Source organism: Microcaecilia unicolor, chromosome 7 (genome assembly GCF_901765095.1).
Source record: "Microcaecilia unicolor chromosome 7, aMicUni1.1, whole genome shotgun sequence".
Classification (NCBI taxonomy): Eukaryota; Metazoa; Chordata; class Amphibia; order Gymnophiona; family Siphonopidae; genus Microcaecilia; species Microcaecilia unicolor.
Window position 1 is genome coordinate 61,285,805 of NC_044037.1, and position 20,706 is coordinate 61,306,510.

At 42.7% G+C, this 20,706-nt stretch overlaps 1 long non-coding RNA gene across 1 annotated transcript; it reads right to left on the reverse strand.

Annotated features, from left to right (window-relative positions):
- Positions 1-234: 234 nt before the first annotated feature.
- LOC115473791 lies at positions 235-17,511 on the reverse strand. The gene is made up of 5 exons (XR_003942749.1): positions 17,502-17,511; positions 9,760-9,765; positions 9,582-9,587; positions 2,240-2,246; positions 235-307 (listed from the first exon to the last, which is right to left on the reverse strand). It is a non-coding gene; the product is annotated as an uncharacterized LOC115473791 (long non-coding RNA).
- Positions 17,512-20,706: the final 3,195 nt, after the last annotated feature.

The following is a 20,706-nucleotide window of genomic DNA, read 5'->3' on the forward strand; positions in this document are numbered from 1 at the left end:
TTGAACAGAATTGGCCCCAGCAACGATCCTTGAGGCACTCCACTATTCACCTTTCCTTCCTCCGAGTGAATTCCATTGACCACCACCCTCTGGCATCTGCTTGTCAATCATTTCCTAATCCAGTTCACCACTCTGGGTTCTACCTTTAGCCTGCCAAGTTTTTTAAAGAGCCTCCTATGAGGAACCATGCCAAAGGCTTCGCTGAAATCTAAGTAGATTACATCTAGTGCACGTCCTTGATCCAATTTTCTGGTCACCCAGTCAATGAATTCAATCAGATTCATTTCGCACGATTTACCTTTGCTGTCTCAGAACTTGTGAAATATTGGATTCCAGAAAATTTACTATCCTTTCCTTCAGTATCACTTCCACTACTTTTCCAATAACAAAATGAGGCTTACCAACCTGTAGTTTCCAGCTTCTTCTCTGTCACCACTTTTGTGAAGAGGGACCACATTCGCTCTTCTCCAATTCAAAGATACCTCCCCAGTCTCCAAGGATTTATTAAACAAATCTTTAAGATGACCTGCCAGAATCTCTCTGAGCTCCCTCAATATCCAGTCTCATGGCTGTATGTAATATTAGGGGAAATCAGGAGGGGTAAATAATTATTCACATCACTATAGGTGGGATTCCCACGTAGGCTCGCGTAAGTGTGAGCACCTAAATTTTAGCACTCTGGTAAGTGGTTATGCTAATATTCTATAATGCAATGGTTCCCAAATCTGCTTCTGGAGGCACCTCAGCCAGTTAGGTTTTCAGGATACCAACAATGAATAGTCATGAGAGAGATTTGCATGCACTGCCTCCACCGCATGCAAATCTATCTCATGAATGTTCATAGTGGATATCCTGAAAACCTGACTGGCTGGGATGCCTCCAGGATCAGGTTTGGGAACCACTGCTGTAATAGAATATAGGCACCTAGGTTCCATTTTAAAATTGGCCTCTATTGTGCAGCCTTGGGGTACTTAAATGGAGGTATCCTATGTTGCATTAATAAGTAGCATAATAAAGACAATTTATGGAAAAATAGGTATGCTTTTATAAAAATAGCACTCACTTTAACAGCTATGAAAGAAGTTTTCTCACATATAAAGATATATAATAATTCTGGGTTCTCAGTTTCATTATTATTAAGAAGCAGTTACCCATGGGCAAAAGTGCAAAGACATTTTTTCCCATTTTATGCCTTTGGGAAAATGATTAGCAATTTCACCATATATATATATTTTCTGATCCTTTAATCCAAATAGCTCACTGAAAATGAAAAGGAAGAGATCAATTGAATAGTTTGCGGTATTAGTCAAATTGCACATTGCAGTTTTAATAGGTGTCTGATCTATTTTGCATATTCAATTTAACAAGTTTGAAGGTCTTCAGTCAAAAAATGGCAAATTCCCTGACATGTCTAAACTCAATTACTTTACCTTGCTTTGCAAATATTAAATTAATTTTTGATATCCTGTGCATAGAATTAAAAAAAAACCCATTATTAATGCGATCAAACTTTATCTTGTAGACATTTTTAAATATATCACTCTCCATCATCTCATCTCTATTAAAATGATTTAAATGTTGTTAATATATTTTAATGACTACTATACGTACATCATATCATAATATAACAGACCTGAATAACTTTCTGAATTTTTTTGCTGCTGCTACCAATTCACTGACTCTCAGGGCAGCAAAAAAAAAAAAATTATAATGCAACCCAAACAATGCCACCTGAAATGAAGATGAACATACCTTAGGCAACACTCCAATACTGGTTGTCTACGTGGTTTAAGTATTTCTGCTATCTCTGGCAAAAAAAAAAAAAACTGTTACCAGAATGCAAACCAAAAATTATGCTGGAGGCTCTGTTCCCCAGAGATTTAGATAAAAATGACAGAGAAACTAGTGAAACACCTAGCACCTTGGATGACATCCCCTACATTTTAGCAAGTACAATAAACTGAAGCATCTTTTTTTGACCAATAGGATCTTCTGGCCTAAAGTAGTATTCATGAAATGCTTGCATAAAATATGCCCAGCCTGTCAGGTACACTCTCCATGTGCTAGCTAAGAATGGCCTTGCCATCAGTCCTTCAAGTTGTCTGGCAACAGGATATCACCCACACAAGAATCTCATATGCATCTAGTGCCAAGGATTGAAATCAAATCCTCTGAAATGAAGACAGAGAAATAGCACCAGGTATATGCTTTGTTGACTGTTTCCATATTATTAGAAAACAAAATCACTTTTTATGTGCTAATCTGTTTTCCCAGATGATAAAGGGTCAAAGGCACAGAAAATAATTCCAGGAATGGAATGTTCCTGCACCAACCCTATTATTTTAATTTTTCAGGCCATGTTTCAACATATCAGGCTCCTTTAAAATGGATTCCATACCTGCAGCTACCTGAAGCATCTGCAAACAATTCCAAATCCTGATTGGGTAGCACTGGAGCTTGCCACATGTGAACTTTGCCAAACTTCTGTAAAAAGGTCCTCCAAAGTTATAAATCCCTTTTCACTAGTTTTGTCACTCTCATATAATGATGTTTGCACTTTACACAGTGCATAAGAAGGGCTAATTATCAGGTAAAGACCCTTCCTATGGGAATCACATGACAAGCAAAATTAAAATGCTTCACAAAAAATGAACTTTCTTCTGTCATCTTCAATTATGAAAAGAATAATCCAATTAACTCAGCTATTTCTTTTTTACTATCTCACGTTCAGCGTGATTCCAACTGCATAGAGTGTAACTCAGTTCCTAAAAATATCAGTCAAACAAGGACCCTCACACTTTTCCTCTGTAAATGGAATCCCCAAGCTTTCTGATAGACTCTGAAAAACTGCTACCAACTGCTCACATGTGTTTGATTTTGTCAGGTCAACTGGAAGAAAACCATGCAGTATCCAACCATATCCACTATCCAACCTCAAAACAAGCTAATCCATGGAACAACCCATGGGCATACATTTGTGTACTTAATGCTTTCATTCAAACTGAAAACCCAGGAGGTGAAATGAATCACAATGAATTGACAATAAACAGAACACTGATTAAACATTTGCTTTTGCCTTTAGCATACTCAGCCTTGTATTTTATAATAGTCTGGTGATACTTCATCACCTGACAGGTCATCAAGTCAAAGGTGTAGTCAGACTCGGTATTTTAGATGGGCCAAAAGGTAAATTCAACACACATTCCCCCTTCCCCCCAACCACACACCACAAATATCTTCCCGGAGATGCTTTTTAAGAACATGAGGGGTTTTTTTTCACCTACCCCACATCTTCTCCCTCTCTTTTGTGGCATCCTGGCATGTGCACTCCTGTCTCTGAACTCCGCCCCTCCCCAATGTCAGTACAGGCGTCCTCGGCGCCTGCAGCAATTCATTCTCGCTGCTTGTGCCAAGCTTACAGGCTTCCTTCTGCCATGTCCCGCCCTCGCTGACTTCTTTGCCTGTACCAACACAGGGGAGGGAAGGGGTTCAGAGACTAGAGTGCAGATGACGGGACGCCGCTGATGAAATAGGGGAAGAAAGCAGTGTGGCACTGCAGCTGGATGGGCCTGAGCCAAGATTGGGTGGCCACCACCCGCTCTGAAAACATTATAAGAAAGGGGAGACCTTCCCCAAAACAGCTCTCCTTCATAGAAGTTCAGTCTCCCCAAAACATCTTCACATGTGGCCAATAATCAAATCTAAATGTCTATATCACTAGCTCTCTCCTGCAGATGTTTTCAGGTGTGGTCCATAATAATAGCAATAAAATCTATATTGCTAGCTCTCCTGCAGACATTTTCAAGCATGGACCATAATAAAAAAGTCCATCTCCAAAACATCTAGCTGACCCAGAAGCCTGTTTAAACATTCAACATTAAATTTTCAAATCTCCCACTGTTTTCACAGTGGCTCCAAAAAAAGTAGCACTTAGCAGGAAGAGCAACTTCTCAGATGCAGAGATTGACCTGCTAGTGAGGGAGATCTCGGAAAGGAATTCCAACTTGTTTACCCCCAGGGACCGGAGGCTCTCGGCCTCCACCAAAGGGAGGGAGTAGGGTGCTATCTGTGATTGCCTTAATTGTGCCCACCTTGGCAACAGGGACGTTAAGGACTGGAAGTGGAAATAGCACCAGCTGAAGTGGGAGGTACACTGCAAGGCTGGCACCAACCCTCCAGATGACACCAGTAACCTCAGCCCCTTGGAACAGATTGTGCACACTGTCCTCCCCCAGGAGAGGATACATGGAGTTGGGAGCCAAGACACGGCCAAGCCTGAGGAGTCAGGTATGTTTGGCATGAAAGCTGTCTGCCTCCCTTTTGTATCACCCTCCCTTCCACCTGCAAGTTCGGGGGGGGGGGGGAGGGAGGACTCATTGATGACACTCCCATGTGTAAGGCAAGGTTCTAGGGTAGATGGAGGATGGGGAGAGAAGGCACACCAGAAGGTATAGTGAATGGCCTGATTATCAGGAGTCATGTCCCAAATATTCTGCAGGGAGGAGGTGTTAGTGGGCAGGCCGGGGACCCTTAGTATCTGTCCTATTTTAGTGCCTTCTTTTTCCCTCTCCATCTTGACCCATCACCAACCAATGCCTTTATCTGCTTTCCCCACCTCTGTGCCCCTGTCACTGTACCCTCTGCAACCCATCAACAATCCTTCTTTCTCTACCCACCTGCCTGTGTGTCTGTCTGGCACTTTGGACTCTCTGGTACACAGTGTCATATACCCCTTTGCTCCAGTGGTGTTGCCTGTGGAAGTAGACATCTATGAGTTGCATGAGAATGTCATTCTTCAACATCATCTGTGCACTGAAGGTGCCCATGGAGGGGTCTGTAAAGGAAAGGTGCAGCACAGTGCTGCTCATGATACACCTCTGAAACACCCCTTCTGGAGATGTCCTAATCTGAACATACTAGCAATTTAGACCATTTTTATTTTATTTTCTTTGATTATATGCATATGCATTGGACATTTTTCTGTGAGAAATACGTCCATCTCCATTTCAAGCTACTTTTTTGACATTTTTCTCTTTTGAAAATGAGCCCCCTAATATCAGGCAAAAAACAGTGGAGGAAAAGAAAGGAAAATCTCTCACAGATGGTGTCCAAAAAACTTCTTTATTTCAGTAAACGTCAAGATCAATAAAGGAGACCCGACACGACTCGTGTTTCGGCTCTACTGACATACACAAGTTTAGCTAGAGCGGTGTTGCCCAATGTTTCCTTTTCAGTAATTACCCATTGACCCCTGATGCATTTGTATCAACCCTCTAGACTACTTAGATCTGCATATAATGGCTTTCTGTATAGCCCTGATAATGCCCAATAGCGCTTTGGTGTTCTTTTATGTTCATTAGTTTATTAGACTTTCCACCCACAATACGGAGCAGAATAGTATACAGCTACTTTTACACTACATACAGAGACTCCTGAAGAAGGCTCTTAGGGGCCAAAACATGATTTCATGTCGAGTCCTTTTCAATGTAAATAAAACCTTTGATGTGAACTCTTTTAGTCCATTGGCAGTTTCTGCTCTGCATCATCCTTCGTGTCACCCCCGTGGAGGACTCCTGTTCTTCTGTATTTGTTGATTTCTTAATGTTCCTTCTTTCCATCTTGTGAAATTGGATTCATTTAGAGCTTTTTAAAAAATATATCTGGGCTAAATTGTGGAGTTCTTTACTAGCATCCCTACACTCAGTTGGAAGTTCTGACACATTTGAAGACCTTTTTATTTCAGCAAGTTTTCAGTGGCATGTTGAGTTAATTATTTATTTAAGCCAATCTCACCGATATTCAAACCCATTTAACCAGCCAGCACCTTGCTGATTAAATAGCACTTAACTGGCTATCTGGTAATATTCAGTGGGGATAGCCGGTTATCTCCCGCTGAATACTCTCAGTTAACGCCTAAGAGATAACCGGCTATATCATATGATATATCTAGCAACCCCCCAATATTCAATTCATATTTGGTTATTGTAAGCGGCCACATCGGGTCGCTAAAATAGTTGGTATATATTTAGCCAGTTTAAAGGTAACCAGCTATCTTTGAATATTGATTTAGCTGGTTACCTTTAAACTAGCTAAAAATAAACTGGATATTTAATGCTGTTCACCGGAAGCTGCCTGGCATTGAATATCCGGGCTGACTGCCAACTGCAGGAGTTAGCTAGGCTTCCTCCCATGGCCTGCATATTGGCCCCAACGTTTTTAATTCATTGGTTTGTTTATTGGTTTATTGATTTATTTGAATTTGCTATAAAATCATATCTAACCGGCAGGTCTTGGTGGTTTACATAGTTCAAAAAACAATAAGAAAAAGGAAAGGAACTACAAAATTTATAGGAAAGTGGATAGATCATGCACATAGAGGAGTGAGGAGATTGGGGGGAGAGTGACTTGGAGAGAGGGAAAAGGAGGGGCAGACAAAGAGCCTGAGATAATAAGGGAGGAGAACAGCAGCAGTCAAGTTACAACTGCTCATCTTGAGGTGAAAGCTTTGAGAAACAACCAGGTCTTCAGTCTTGATTTGAAATTTTTAAATGAGGTTTCTGCACAAATATCTAATGGGAGAGAATTCCAGTGGAAAAGGGATGGCAAATAAGAAAACAGTGTGACAAGTAGATTCTAACTGAGCCAGTTTAGAGCTATATCATCTTTTGATTGTTTGCTTTATGTCTTATTTATTGTAATGTTCTGATCTTAGCTATGATGTCAAAAATTGCCCACTCTAATATTTATATATACAGCACTCTCACGATTCACTAATCAGTATCAAGCTAATAACACTGTATATTATTTCTCATATATAGTCCTTCTTTTAATAGACCTCAGAGGTATTGTTGATGTAAACTTCCACTTTGATGTTATTAAACATCCAGAAATCAAACTTGTGTGCCTCTCGTCATTGGTCAAACATTTATCTTTTTTTTATAAAATTTGTTTTTAAATTTTTAACTTTTTGAATGAAAAAGAAAATTCCTTTGTACTTAGCTTTGTATCAATTAAAGCTTCAAGTCTTTGAGACTTTTACCACTCATCATCATCATCAAGGGCTCCACACAAGGGCAGTGTACATATTTCTGTACACTGCCTTGAATTGCAGACAGTGTGGGTTATAAATACATTTGGAATCATTCCTTGCCTGAATACAAACCTTTGTTCTTGCTTTGGAAGAAAGAGAAGTGTGTCTGGCTTCTTTTCACAATGAAGTGGTAATAAATTTTCCCTACTACAGAAAATGTAAACTTCATTACTTCAGTGATTTGCCATTCAGATTTCTGATGATTCTTGAAATCCAGATTGTATCCCAAATATTCTTACTTTAATGTCTCTCAATTTGATAAAAAGTAGACCAATTCTAAGTATTTAGCTGTCTTCTACTCATTTCTCTTGCTAGATCAGATTGATGGCATAGCTTCACTGAACTTGATTATTATCTATCAATTTCAGAATGAAAGGATGAGAAAAAGTTATAAAATAAGAAAGGGTGGCTTGATAAATTACATAAGTAAGACCCTTGTGATAAATACAGAACTATTATTTGTAAAAGATGGATGTTCAGCTATAAGTTGCCTGCATCCCCTCTAGTTCTGATATCTACAATATCTACAATATTAGCAAATTTTGCCCCTTCCTTTCTGAATATGCTGCCAGAACCCTTATCCACACCGTTGTCACCTCTCGCTTGGACTATTGTAATTTACTTTTCACTGGTCTTCCGCTCAGCCATCTCTCTCCTCTCCAATCTGTCCAAAATTATGTGGCACAATTTGTTTTCCACCAGAATCGTTATACCCACACTAGCCTGCTCCTCAAGTCACTTCACTGGCTCCCTGTCCGCTTCCACATTCAGTTTAAACTTCTAGTACTGACCTTTAAATGCATCCACTCTGCAGCCCCCCATTACCTCTCTGCTCTCATCTTTCCCTACATTCCTCCCTGTGAACTCCACTCACTGGACAAGTCTCTCTTGTCGGCCTCCTTCTCCTCCACTGCTAACTCCAGGCTTCGCTCCTTTTCTCTCGCGGCACCTTATGCCTGGAATAGACTTCCTGGACCTATACGTCTAGCTCTAACTCTACCTGTTTTCAAATCTATGCTGAAAACCCACATTTTCACTGCTGCTTTTAGCTCCTAGCCACAATTGGCCTCCCCTTGTCCCTTCCTCCCTTCTCACTCATTACTTCCCTCACCTGTAACTGTCTTGTCTGTCTGTAATATTTAGATTGTAAGCTCTTTTGAGCAGGGACTGTCTCTGTGTATCAGGTGTTCAGCGCCGCGTGCATCTGGTAGCGCTATGCAAATGCTAATAATAATAATAATAAATGTTTTGTCCTGATATCCAAGTCAGTTATAGTCTGTTTAATTTGAAATCCAAAATTAATTACAAAGATTGATTCGGTTTATTTCAATGACTTCATACAATTCAGCAATCTTTACCTGGTAAGCTGGCTCAGATATACGCAACTTGCCAAATGAGGGGTAATTTGTAAGACCGCTTATGATTGAAGCAAGTCCCCTACAAAGGGTTTTTAGATTGCAAATGTGCAGTCGTTAGGCATCACTTAATTATTCTAAGCCACTACTGCCAACACATTATGATCAAAATAACATATGCAGCTGAGTTACAATCATGCAAGTTTGAATTCAATTTGAGATTAGTGAAATTATAGCATAGTAATCAGCACATCTGTTGAACTATTGTCCACAAGTCAAAATCATGAATCTATACATGACTGATGGGATCAGAAAGCCATAAATGAACTGTAAATTATGTTATGCGAGTCATGATCTGCTGAGCAGCCTTCACTTTTCTGAACAGAAGTCATACATGACATTCAACTACATTTTTACACTTTTACTTATGCTGCCTGCAAGTTTGTTTAGATATTTCCAAACCCTGCTATATTCAGTAAAGTCATGAAATACCATTTACAGGTAAACAGTCAAGATCTTTGATTCAGAGTCACAACTGATTAATCAGAAAACAGCATCACAAATACTTAAACAAATTGGGATACCACTAGTCAGATCATATCCACAGATCTCAGATTTTACTTGTTCATCTGCAAATTCATTCTGAGTTAATTATAATCAGAATTGTCTGCTTGAAAATTTTTAAGTGAGTCAAGCACCTGCACTCTCTTCTTGGAGGGAAGAATGTTTGCTTTCAGAGCACAGACTAATCAGTTTGCACTAAAAAAAAATGTACTGACTTAATTTATCACTGAGAAAATTAGGCTAAAATAATGCTAATACAATTTTTTTCTTTTGTGTCATCTAAACTATTAAATATGATCAATATTATCTCCAAATTATTAGGTTAGTAAAAAGCTTTTACTGAATGAGATGAAGAGACCTGGTGGAAGGAGGACAATCAATGGGACACTGTTTTAACAGGGTACAAATTATATTGTAATGATAAAGTGGATCAAATTGGAGGAGGGGGTGCTATAAGTTAAAGAGGAAATTGAGTCAAACAAAATAAACATTTTATATCAAACAGTAGCATGGAATCCTTATGGATAGAAATTCCATGTGTGAAAGGAAGGAGTACACTGGTAGGGCTGTACTATTGTCTGCCAGGACAAACTGGACAGATGAAGAAATGTTTACAGAAATTAGGAAAGCTGACAAATTGGGCAACAGTTTAATAATGGGTGATTTCAATTAGCACTATAAAAAACAGCCACTTCTGCTGTAATATTCTGTATCAGAAGGCAAAACTTTCATTACATAGGTGGCTCGCACCTCGGACTCGGACTGGAATCCCCCGGACTGGGGAACACAGGACTGGAACACAGGACTGGAACACTGGACTGGAATCCCCCAGACTGGAGGACACAGGACTGGAACACTGGACTGGCATCTCCCAAACTGGAGGACACTGGACTGGAACACACCGGACTGGCACGCACCGGACCGGAGCATCCTGGACTGGTCCGTACAGCTTCACCTGCACTTAGCCACTGCCTCCCAAGAGTTGAGCCCTTGGGTTCGAGTGGCCGGCAGGACTTACCAGATACTGGATGACACAGGGACCAGGACTGGAAACAGCAGTACTCCTAAATCCTAAACTGACCTAAGTGCTCCCAAGCCCTAAACAAACAGAAGTGTTCCTAACAGTAAGCTAACAAAAGGACTTCCTAAGCCCTATACTAACAGGAGTGCCCCTAGGCACTGACCTAACAGGAGTGCTTCTCACAGCACCAAAAGGAAATGCAGGGGAGATACAAGGGAAAGGCAGGGAAACTAAACACATAAGCTAATAAAAGTGCGTCCAAGCACCAAGCACAACAGCTGTACAACCCTAAACTAACTAAGGTGCCCCCATGCACCAAACAACCAGAAGAGCTCCTAGCACTAAAAGGGAAGACAGGGGAGCCACAAGGGAAAAACAGGAAAGCTAAACACGTAAGCCAAAAGCGCTTCCAAAGTACCAAACACAAACAGCAAAGACTGCAATGCTCCTAATAGCACAAACACCAGAAGTACTTCTAACAGTCAAATCTGCAGTGTTCCTAACACCACCAAACCCTGAAGTACTTCTATCAGCAACAGAGCTTCCAAAGCTCTACACACAGCAATGCTTCCAAAGCACCAAGATGGAAAAGCAGGGGAACCACAAGGGAAAAGCAGGAAAGCTAAACATACAGTCACCAGTGCACACTGCACTAACACTAACCTGGACCTAAAGCAACTAGCAAAAGCAAACGTTGCAAAGGCCCTGAAGGGAAGAATACCACTTCCTTATCAAGGCCCTCCCTGATGATGTCACACTCCCTAGACCCAGGCAGACAGCACACTGAAACCCAGAGAGGCCCAACCCACACCAATGAAGCACCATGAAGCACTTGAAGCCAGTACACCCAAAGAGAGGTAGAGCTAACTCAGTCCACACACACAGCTGTAGTAAAATGAAACAATTAGAGTCAAGTTGCTGGAAGCTGCCAGCACAGAGAGAGAGAGCTAGCTCAGAAAGGACAGACAACAGAAACAGAAGCCAGCTAAGAAGCTGACCCCCAAGAAAAAGGTAATTTTGAGAGGGGTTCTGACCACGATCATAACAGGAAGAAGATGCAAGAGGTATACCTGTACCATCAGGTTTTCAAAGGTGTTGAGAAACTGAAAGAAATCTCAGTGAACCTAGAAGATGTACTGAGCCAAATCAACAAATTAAAATGCAGTAAATCACCTGGACCAGATGGCATGCATTCTAGGGTACTAAAAGAGCAAATATATGAAATTGCTAGTTTGCTGTTAGTGATCTGTAACTTGTCATTAAAATCATCCATATTACCTAAAGATTGGAGGGTAGACAATGTAACGTCAATTTTAAAAAGGGTTCCAGGGGTGATCTGGGAATTTATAGACCGGTAAACCTGATATCAGTGCTGGGCAAAGTAGTAGAAACTGTTATAAGGAATAAAATTAAGGGACACATAGACTAAGATGGTTTAATGGTACAGAGTCAGAATGGATTCAGCCAAGGAAAGTATTGCCTCACCAATATGTTTCATTTCTTTGAAGGCATGAATAAACATGTTGATAAAGGCGAGCCAGTTGATGTAGTGTATCTGGATTTTCAGAAAGAATTTGAAAAGGTTCCTCATGAGAGACTCCAGAAAAATTAAAGAGTCATGGAATAGGAGGCAATGTTCTGTTATGGATTAGGAATTGGTTATTGGACAGAAAACAGAGGGTAGGGTTAAATGGTCATTTTTGTCAATGGAGGAGGGTGAATAGTGGAGAGCCACAGGGACCTGTACTGGGGCATGTTTCTACATGCACTCTGACCCAGAACACACCTACAGATGGGCACATAAACAAATGCACCTTCTTGGTATTGTGAGTTCCTTTACTGGCATACCAACTGAGGTAATTTTTATAAAAGGCCTTATATGTCCACAAGCAAGTGGGTCCTTTTGTTAAAGCACTAAAGCATGCTTACTGTGTGAGCCTTTTCCGCCTATTAAATAGGTGTCAGGAAGGGCTCAAGCACTAATGGCCATGCACTAATTGGGAAATTAGCACATGGAAAGTTTTTTAGGAAATGAAAATTCAGCCATTTTACAGCTACGCTAAAAGTGACCATAGCCATGTGGGGAATCCTATGCACTAATCATAGCACAGGCCACCGTTTAGAGCAGCTTAGTAAAAGGGCCCCAATATTTGTAAAATTACCTCTTAAAATATGCCAAAGCTGAATTTGCTGTTTCCATGGACACAAAACTGTCCCTAGAGCAATGATCTAATTATATTTCTGGGGCTTATCTCATACCACTCTTCCCTTCATGCATGCATACAACAAAAAAACATTATTCTCCAGAAAGACTAGCTTCAAATATTCAGGATTTCTAAATAGCAGCTTTCATAAAAAAGATGTTTGGGAAATCTTCTGGATGGTTAGAAAAATATTTTGGTTAAGCAGGAGGTGGAAAAACCATAGATGATTACTTAATGAAGGATTATTTATGACATTTGCTTCTCTGATCACTCGAATTCAGTAATATTTCTAAAATTCACTAACTGCAATTCTGTTTCAAAAGTATAATAGGTTGCCAACATTATACATATACCTGTCTCTTACACTTCTACTTTAATCCATATACAATTATCACATACCAATATGTTCCACTTTGCACCAAGTATAGCATCTCTGACACAATTTTATTAAATTGTTAGCTTCATGGAAAATTGTATTTAGTACCCCCCCCCCCCCCTGTTTATACGCCATGCCAGCAGCTGCCCATGATAGGAATACCTACCAAGAAGCTGAATTTTTTTGTTAAGATGTTTTCAAACATTTTGTCACATTTATCAGTTGTCACAGAGGGGGACTTTTACTAAAGCTTAGCTCAAGTTATCTGCAGCAGGACACATTTTATTCCCATGGGCCCAGACATAAATTGGCACATTGACATCCATCTCTCAGAGACGTCCAAATCGGCATAATTGAAACCTGATTTTGGACACCTCTAGCGGAAGTCCGTCGCAAGAACATCCAAATCTGAGGGGGGCATATCAGAGGTGTGGTGAAGGCGGGACTTGGGCGTTCCTAAAACTTGGACATCTTTGAGCCATAATGGAAAAAAGCAGAGACGACCAAGACTAAAACTTGGACGTTTTCACCTGGACCTGTTTTTATTGCAAATAAGGCACAAAAAGGTGCCCGAAATGACCACCGAAGGGAATCGGGAATGACATCCCCTTACTCCCCCAGTGGTCACTAACCCCTCCCACCCTCAAAAAACATCATTAAAAATACTGATTGCCAGCCTCTATGCCAGCCTCAGATGTCATACTTAGTTCCATGACAGCTCATTAAAGTCCCAGGAGCAGTTTTAGTGGGTGCAGTGCACTTCAGACCGACAGACCCAGGCCCATACCCCTACCTCTTACATTTGTGGAGGAAATAGTGAGCCCTCCAAAACCCACCAAAACCCTCTGTACCCACATATAGGTGCCCCTAGGTGCCCCTTAGGTGCTATAGGGCTATGGTAGTGGTATACAGTTGGGGTTAGTGAGTGTTGGGCGTGGGGGGGGGGCTCAGCTATATACATGGGAGCATTTTATAAAGTCCACTGCAGTGTCCCCATGGTGCCTGATTGCTGTCCTGGCATGTCAGGGGACCAGTGTACTACAAATGCTGGTTTCCCACGTCCAAATGGCTTGCATTTGGATGTTTTAGACTTGGACGTCTTTGGTTTCGAAAATGGCCGAAAAGCAAAGATGTCCAAATCTAAGGACGCCCAAATCCAAGGACGTCCATGGTATTTTCAAAACAAAAGATGGACGTCCATCTTTTTTTGAAAATGACCTTCTCCCCACCTGGGACATCTTTGTAAAATGTCCAAATTCCAACTTAGACATTTCTTTCAAAAATGCCCCTCATAGAAAACAGCAACTTTCAGATGCTTTTCATATAACTTCTACAATGCACTGATGTAGCCAGATCTCCAATTTTAAACAAAGGAACAGTGGTAAGGATATTCCATTTGTTAGTTTTACTTATTGACCATATTCAATATTCTAGATCAAAGATTCTCAACCCAGTCCTCTCAACACACCTTGAGGGGCATTTTTGATATAAAGTCCAAATCCCATCAGAAATCTTTATCAGAAAATGCCCAGATTAAAATACAAGGGGGGGGGGGGGTGAGGGGAACTATAGATAATGTATATTATATATTGGTGTATTTTCAAAGCATTTAGACTTACAAAGTTACATGGTAACCTATAGAACTCTGTAAGTCTAAGTCCTTTGAAAATGAGCCCCATGGTGTCCCATAGTTATGGTGACCAAAATAAAGTAACTGGAAAGCTGCCAAAGTTAAATAGTGAATGAATCACCACAACATAAAGGCAACTGATCTGGGCTACATACACAAGAGGGTTGAAAAATTAAATGGATGAATAAAGTATGTCAGGAGAGGCAACATGCACTTAAACAAAGGAAAAAAGGAAAGAAAGAAAAAAAATGTGTGATACCTATACGGTGTATGTATAAAGCACGTAACATGCAATAGGAAAGAAAGGATGACGAAATGAGTCTAAAATACTAGGGTCCTTTTACTAAGGTGCATTGAAAAATGGCCTGCTCTGGTGTAAGTGCATGTTTTGGACACAGGCAGGTCCATTTTTCAGCGCGACTGCAAAAAAAGTCCTTTTTTGGGAGGGCCAAAAATGGACGTGCAGCAAAATTAAGACCAGTGCGCATCTACTTGCAGCCTGAGACCTTACTGCCACCCATTGACTTAGAGGTAGGGTCCCATGCGTTAATTGGGCAGTAATCGTCAGTGCGCGTATACTGCCAATTACTGCCGGGTAAGCACCACACGGTAGAAAATTTCTACCACGTGTTTTGGATGCTCATCAAAAATGGAATTACCACCCAGTGCACATGGTAGCAAGGCGGTAGTTCCAATTACATGTTGAACACACGTAGGCACCTACACATCTTAGTAAAAGAGCCTCTAATTACCTTAAAGTGCTAGGATGAGCCGTAAATATCAAAGTGAAGTGCTGAGAACAGCAGCGATGTATATTACTAGGGTCTGATCTGTATATAAAGAGAAAAGGGTGCCAGAAAGGGGGAGAAGTCAATGTGACGTATATTATGTGTAGCGCAATGAATGAGTGAGAGTGTGCTAAAGCAAAAAATACTGAAACAAAAACAAAAATGCTGTATTTAAGTGAAGATGTTATATTTCACATGTGGAAATCACAATGGGACAAAAGGAAATTGTATTATAATGTTGAATGGTCTGAAAGTCCAATATCGGCAGTCCCGAACTATGTTGTAAGGGTTGAAACAGGAGGGAATAATGTTTCAATCAACAGGTGGCTGATATGAAAAAAAGTGTGTGTGTGTGTGTGTGAGTGTGATGGAATCCTAGAAGTATGCAAAAAAGAACCAACAGAATGAGGATGCTGAAATGGATGCAGTCATGTGAATGCTGGGGTAAGATTAACCTTATTGCATGTTTGAAAATGTGTGTGGAATGTGACCATGATGAGCTCGTGTCAATGAAACGTTTGTTAAAAGCTGAATCTTGCTGTTATAAATTCATTCCGGAAAGTGGGGGGAAGGCAGATTTGATGAAGTGAGCTGAGAAAAATGTGTTGGGTGAATGTAATAAAGGAGAGGATGAATGTGAGGGAGGATACTGGCATGTGCAGTGTTATGGAAAATATGACAATAATCTAGTGATATGAAGTGTTATAAAAATGTGTATTACAATATCAGCTATACCTAGGAGACTCTGATAAATTTACTAAACTTATCATGTGTCAAGGATAATTCTAAACAATGAGTAGAATTCATAAAAATGGAGTGTAATCTAAGTTCAAGTTAAGTCCCAAAAGAGAGACCGTCTGAAACTGAAAGATGAGTTTTTGTTCTTCTTGCAGAAGTGTCTTGTGAAGGTTTTTTCTCTTCCAGTTAGGTTGAAAAACCTTAAAGATGAAGAACTGAATGTCTTCTATTGTATGTCCTGCATTCTGCCAGTGTTCAACTAATGGTGCAGTTGTAATGTTGCATTTGATATTGCTTCGGTGTTCTACAGTGCCGTAGCGAGGGCGGCTGACACCCAGGGCAGGTCGCCGCTACGCAACCCCCCTCCCCGGGTGCACCATGGCGCCCCCCCCTTAGAACGCACCCTCCCCCTCGGAGCACATTCTTAGTTCAATTAGGAAGCAAGGGGCGGGCGAGAGGGCCGATCCGCCCCGAGTGCACGTCACTGGGAGCTGCGTCGGCTCCGCTGGTTCCTTGCTCTCTCTGCCCCGGAACAGGAAGTAACCTGTTCCGGGGCAGAGGGAGCAGGGAAACAGCGGAGCCGACACCCCCCCAGCGGCGTGCACTCGGGGCGGACCGCCCCACCCCCCCCTTCCTACGCCACTGGTGTTCTATGATTCTAGTTTTGATCATCCTTATAGTCTTCCCTACATATAGCAGATTGCATGGGCATATGATAATATATATAATATTGAACGTACTGCAATTGGATATGTGTTGAAGTTTCTAAGATTTATTGGTCTGTGGATGTGTGAAGGTGGTATTCACCCATTTCATTATGTCCCAATCCTGGCCCTCCTCACCAACTATTATCCAAACTCCACAGATCTCACCGTGACCTCTCTAACCTCATCTCTATTCCTCTACTCCCCTCCTCTTCTCTGCCCTTCTCTTGCGCCCTATGGAATGCCCGCTCTATCTGTAACAAACTCCTCTATATCCAGGACCTCTTTATCTCACGTCACCTCCATCTGCTCGCCATAACAGAAACCTGGCTCTGCCCTGATGACTCTGCTTCAGTCGCAGCCCTGTACCATGGCGGTTATCTATTTTCACATACTCCTTGCTCTGCTGGCCGTGGGGGCGTGTTGGACTACTTCTCTCTCCCTCCTCCAGATTTCAACCCCTTCTTCCACCTCAATCTCACTGTTTTTCCTCCTTTGAAGTCCACTCTATCCGCCTTTTCTCTCCTCTGCCTCTTCGAATAGCGGTCATTTATCGTCCCCCTCATAAGTCCCTTTCATCCTTTCTCAGTGACTTTGACGCCTGGCTTGCCTTCTTCCATGATCCTTCCTCCCCCCTCTCATCCTTGGTGACTTTAATATTCCTGCTAATGATCCTTCCAACTCTTATATTTCCAAGTTACTCGCTTTAACGTCCTCCTTTAATCTCCAACTATGCTCCACTTCCCCCACTCATCAAAATGGTCACTGTCTTGATCTCATCTTCTCCTCCATCTGTTCACCTACTAGTTTCCTTGCCTCTGATCTTCCCTCCTCTGATCACCATCTTATAACTTTCACACTTAAATCTCCTCCCTCCCAGTCCCGTCCCATTTATCTAGGAATCCTCACGATATTGACCCTTCATCTCTATCCTCCCATGTTTCAAACCTCCTCTCTACTGTGGCACCATCCACGTCTGTCAATGAGGCTGTTTCTTCTTACAACAATACTCTATCCTCTGCCTTAGACACTCTTGCACCTTTGATGACCCGCCCTGTAAGGCTTACAAAACCCCAACCTTGGCTGACTTCTAATATCCGCTACCTACGTTCCTGTACCCGCTCCGCCGAACGCCTCTGACGGAAATCTCGGGCCCTTGCTGATTTCTTACACTTTAAGTTCATGCTGACCTCCTTCCAATCTGCTCTTTTACGTGCCAAACAGGATTATTATATCCAACTGACCAACTCTCTTGGCTCTAATCCTCGACTTCTCTTCACCACATTGAACTCTCTCCTCAAGGTGCCCCCTCCCTCAACTCCCCCTTCATTATCTCCTCAGACCCTTGCTGAATTCTTTCACAACAAGGTTGAAAAGATAAACCTTGCTTTCTCTACCTCACCACCTCTCCCTCCACTAGTCCGTTCCCCTCTCTCTCCTTCCCCTCATTCCCTTTCCTCCTTTCCTGAAGTTACTATTGAGGAAACTACACTTCTCCTTTCTTCCTCAAAATGTACCACCTGTTCCTCTGATCCCATTCCCACCCACCTTCTTAATGCCATCTCACCTGCTCTTATTCCTTTTATCTGTCACATTCTCAACCTCTCACTTTCCACTGCGACTGTCCCTGCTGCCTTTAAACATGCTGTGGTCACACCTCTCCTTAAGAAGCCTTCACTCAACCCTACTTGTCCCTCTAATTACCAACCCATCTCCCTCCTTCCTTTTCTCTCCAAATTACTTGAGCGTGCTGTTCACCGCCGCTGCCTTAATTTTCTTTCCTCACATGCTATTCTTGACCCACTACAATCTGGTTTTCGCCCTCTCCACTCAACCGAAACTGCGCTTACTAAAGTCTCCAATGACCTATTACTGGCTAAATCCAGAGGTCAATATTCCATCCTCATTCTTCTTGATCTTTCCGCTGCTTTTGACACTGTCGATCACAGCATACTTCTCGATACCCTGTCCTCACTTGGATTCCAGGGCTCTGTCCTTTCCTGGTTCTCTTCCTACCTCTCCCTCCGCAGCTTTAGTGTTCACTCTGGTGGATCCTCTTCTACTTCTATCCCTCTGCCTGTCGGCGTACCTCAGGGTTCTGTTCTTGGTCCCCTCCTCTTTTCTATCTACACTTCTTCCCTTGGTTCATTAATCTCATCCCATGGCTTTTCCTACCATCTCTATGCTGATGACTCCCAAATCTACCTTTCTACCCCTGATATCTCACCTTGCATCCAAACCGAAGTTTCAGCGTGCTTGTCTGACATTGCTGTCTGGATGTCTCAATGCCACCTGAAATTAAATATGACCAAAACCGAGCTTCTCATTTCCCCCCCCAAACCAACCTCCCCGCTCTCCCCGTTTTCTATTTCTGTTGATGGCTCTCTCATTCTCCCTGTCTCCTCAGCTCGAAACCTTGGGGTCATCTTTGACTCTTCTCTCTGCTTCTCTGCTCATATCCAGCAGATTGCCAAGACCTGTCGTTTCTTTCTTTACAACATCCGTAAAATCCGCCCCTTTCTTTCCGAGCACTCTACCAAAACCCTCATCCACAACCTTGTCACCTCTCGTTTACACTACTGCAATCTGCTTCTTGCTGGCCTCCCACTTAGTCACCTCTCCCCTCTCCAGTCGGTTCAAAACTCTGCTGCCCTTCTCATCTTCCGCCAGGGTCGCTTTACTCATACTACCCCTCTCCTCAAGACCCTTCACTGGCTCCCTATCCATTTTCGCATCCTGTTCAAACTTCTTCTACTAACCTATAAATGTACTCACTCTGCTGCTCCCCAGTATCTCTCCACACTCGTCCATCCCTACACCCCTTCCCGTGCACTCCGCTCCATGGATAAATCCTTCTTATCTGTTCCCTTCTCCACTACTGCCAACTCCAGACTTCGCGCCTTTTGTCTCGCTGCACCCTATGCCTGGAATAAACTTCCTGAGCCCCTACGTCTTGCCCCATCCTTGGCCACCTTTAAATCTAGACTGAAAGCCCACCTCTTTAACATTGCTTTTGACTTGTAACCACTCGCCTCCACCTACCCTCCTCTCTTCCTTCCCATTCACATTAATTGATTTGATTTGCTTACTTTATTTATTTTGTCTATTAGATTGTAAGCTCTTTGAGCAGGGACTGTCTTTCTTCTATGTTTGTGCAGCGCTGCGTATGCTTTGTAGCGCTATAGAAATGCTAAATAGTAGTAGTAGTATTTCAGTCCTTTTGTGTATGTAGCCCAGATCAGTTGTTATCAGCATCATAGTACACATTATCAGAGTCCACTGCTGTCCCTTTATGTTCCTGCTGACCAGCTCCAGTGCTATATCCTATCCTGCATTCAGGTCCTGCATAAAGCAAGGAATTCTTGGCTAGCAGATACACAGGGCAGAGCATGTCTCAGTCTAGCTGTCTGGAAGAAGAGCAAGGGTTAGATGAGAGGTATGTGTTTACCTGCAGACCAGGAGCGTAGCCAGACCTGCCATTTTGGATGGGTCCCAAATTAACCTGGGTGGGTCGTTCGTTCGTTCGTTCCCTCCCTCCCCCTCCCCCGGGCATCTGCTTCTCTCTCCCTCCTTGGCTTACCTGGGCAGCGCTTTCTCCCTTCACCATCCCCTCCCGTGTTTTGCGTTTCTCCCTCTCTTCTGCCCGCTCTCCCCGTCCGCGTGGTCTGGTCATTTTTACTCCCTGAAGCGCCGTTTTCTCTCCAGTACCGGCAATTCCCATAGCCTTCTGCCAGCGTGCATCATCGGGGGCGGGGCCTCTCCTCAGGCGCGTCCCCAACTTTACAGAGTAGGCGGGATGTGCCTAACGAGAGGCCCCGCCCCTGACGACACACGCTGGCAGAAGGCTATGGGAATCGCCGGTGCTGGAGGGAGAACGGCGCTTCAGGGAGTAAAAATGACCAGACCACGCAGACGGGGAGAGCGGGCAAAAGAGGCAGAAAAAGATTGGCGCCTCACTTGGGTTGGGGCTTGTTAGGTTGGGCGGGCCTGAAGAAAAAGTGGCTGGGCCTGGGCCCGGGCCCGTCCAGGCCCGCCCGTGGCTACGCCCCTACTGCAGACTAGGGCAAAAACTGACTCCATCTGGCTGAAGGCTTCCTAGGTGCAGCTGGCTGATCATGGAGGGGGAGAGAATAGAGAGCCTAAGAGTCAGGTTTGAAAACACAGAGCAAATGATAAGCCACCACCCACTCTGAAACCTTTTAAAGAAAGGATAGAGCCCCAAACCAAAAAAAACAA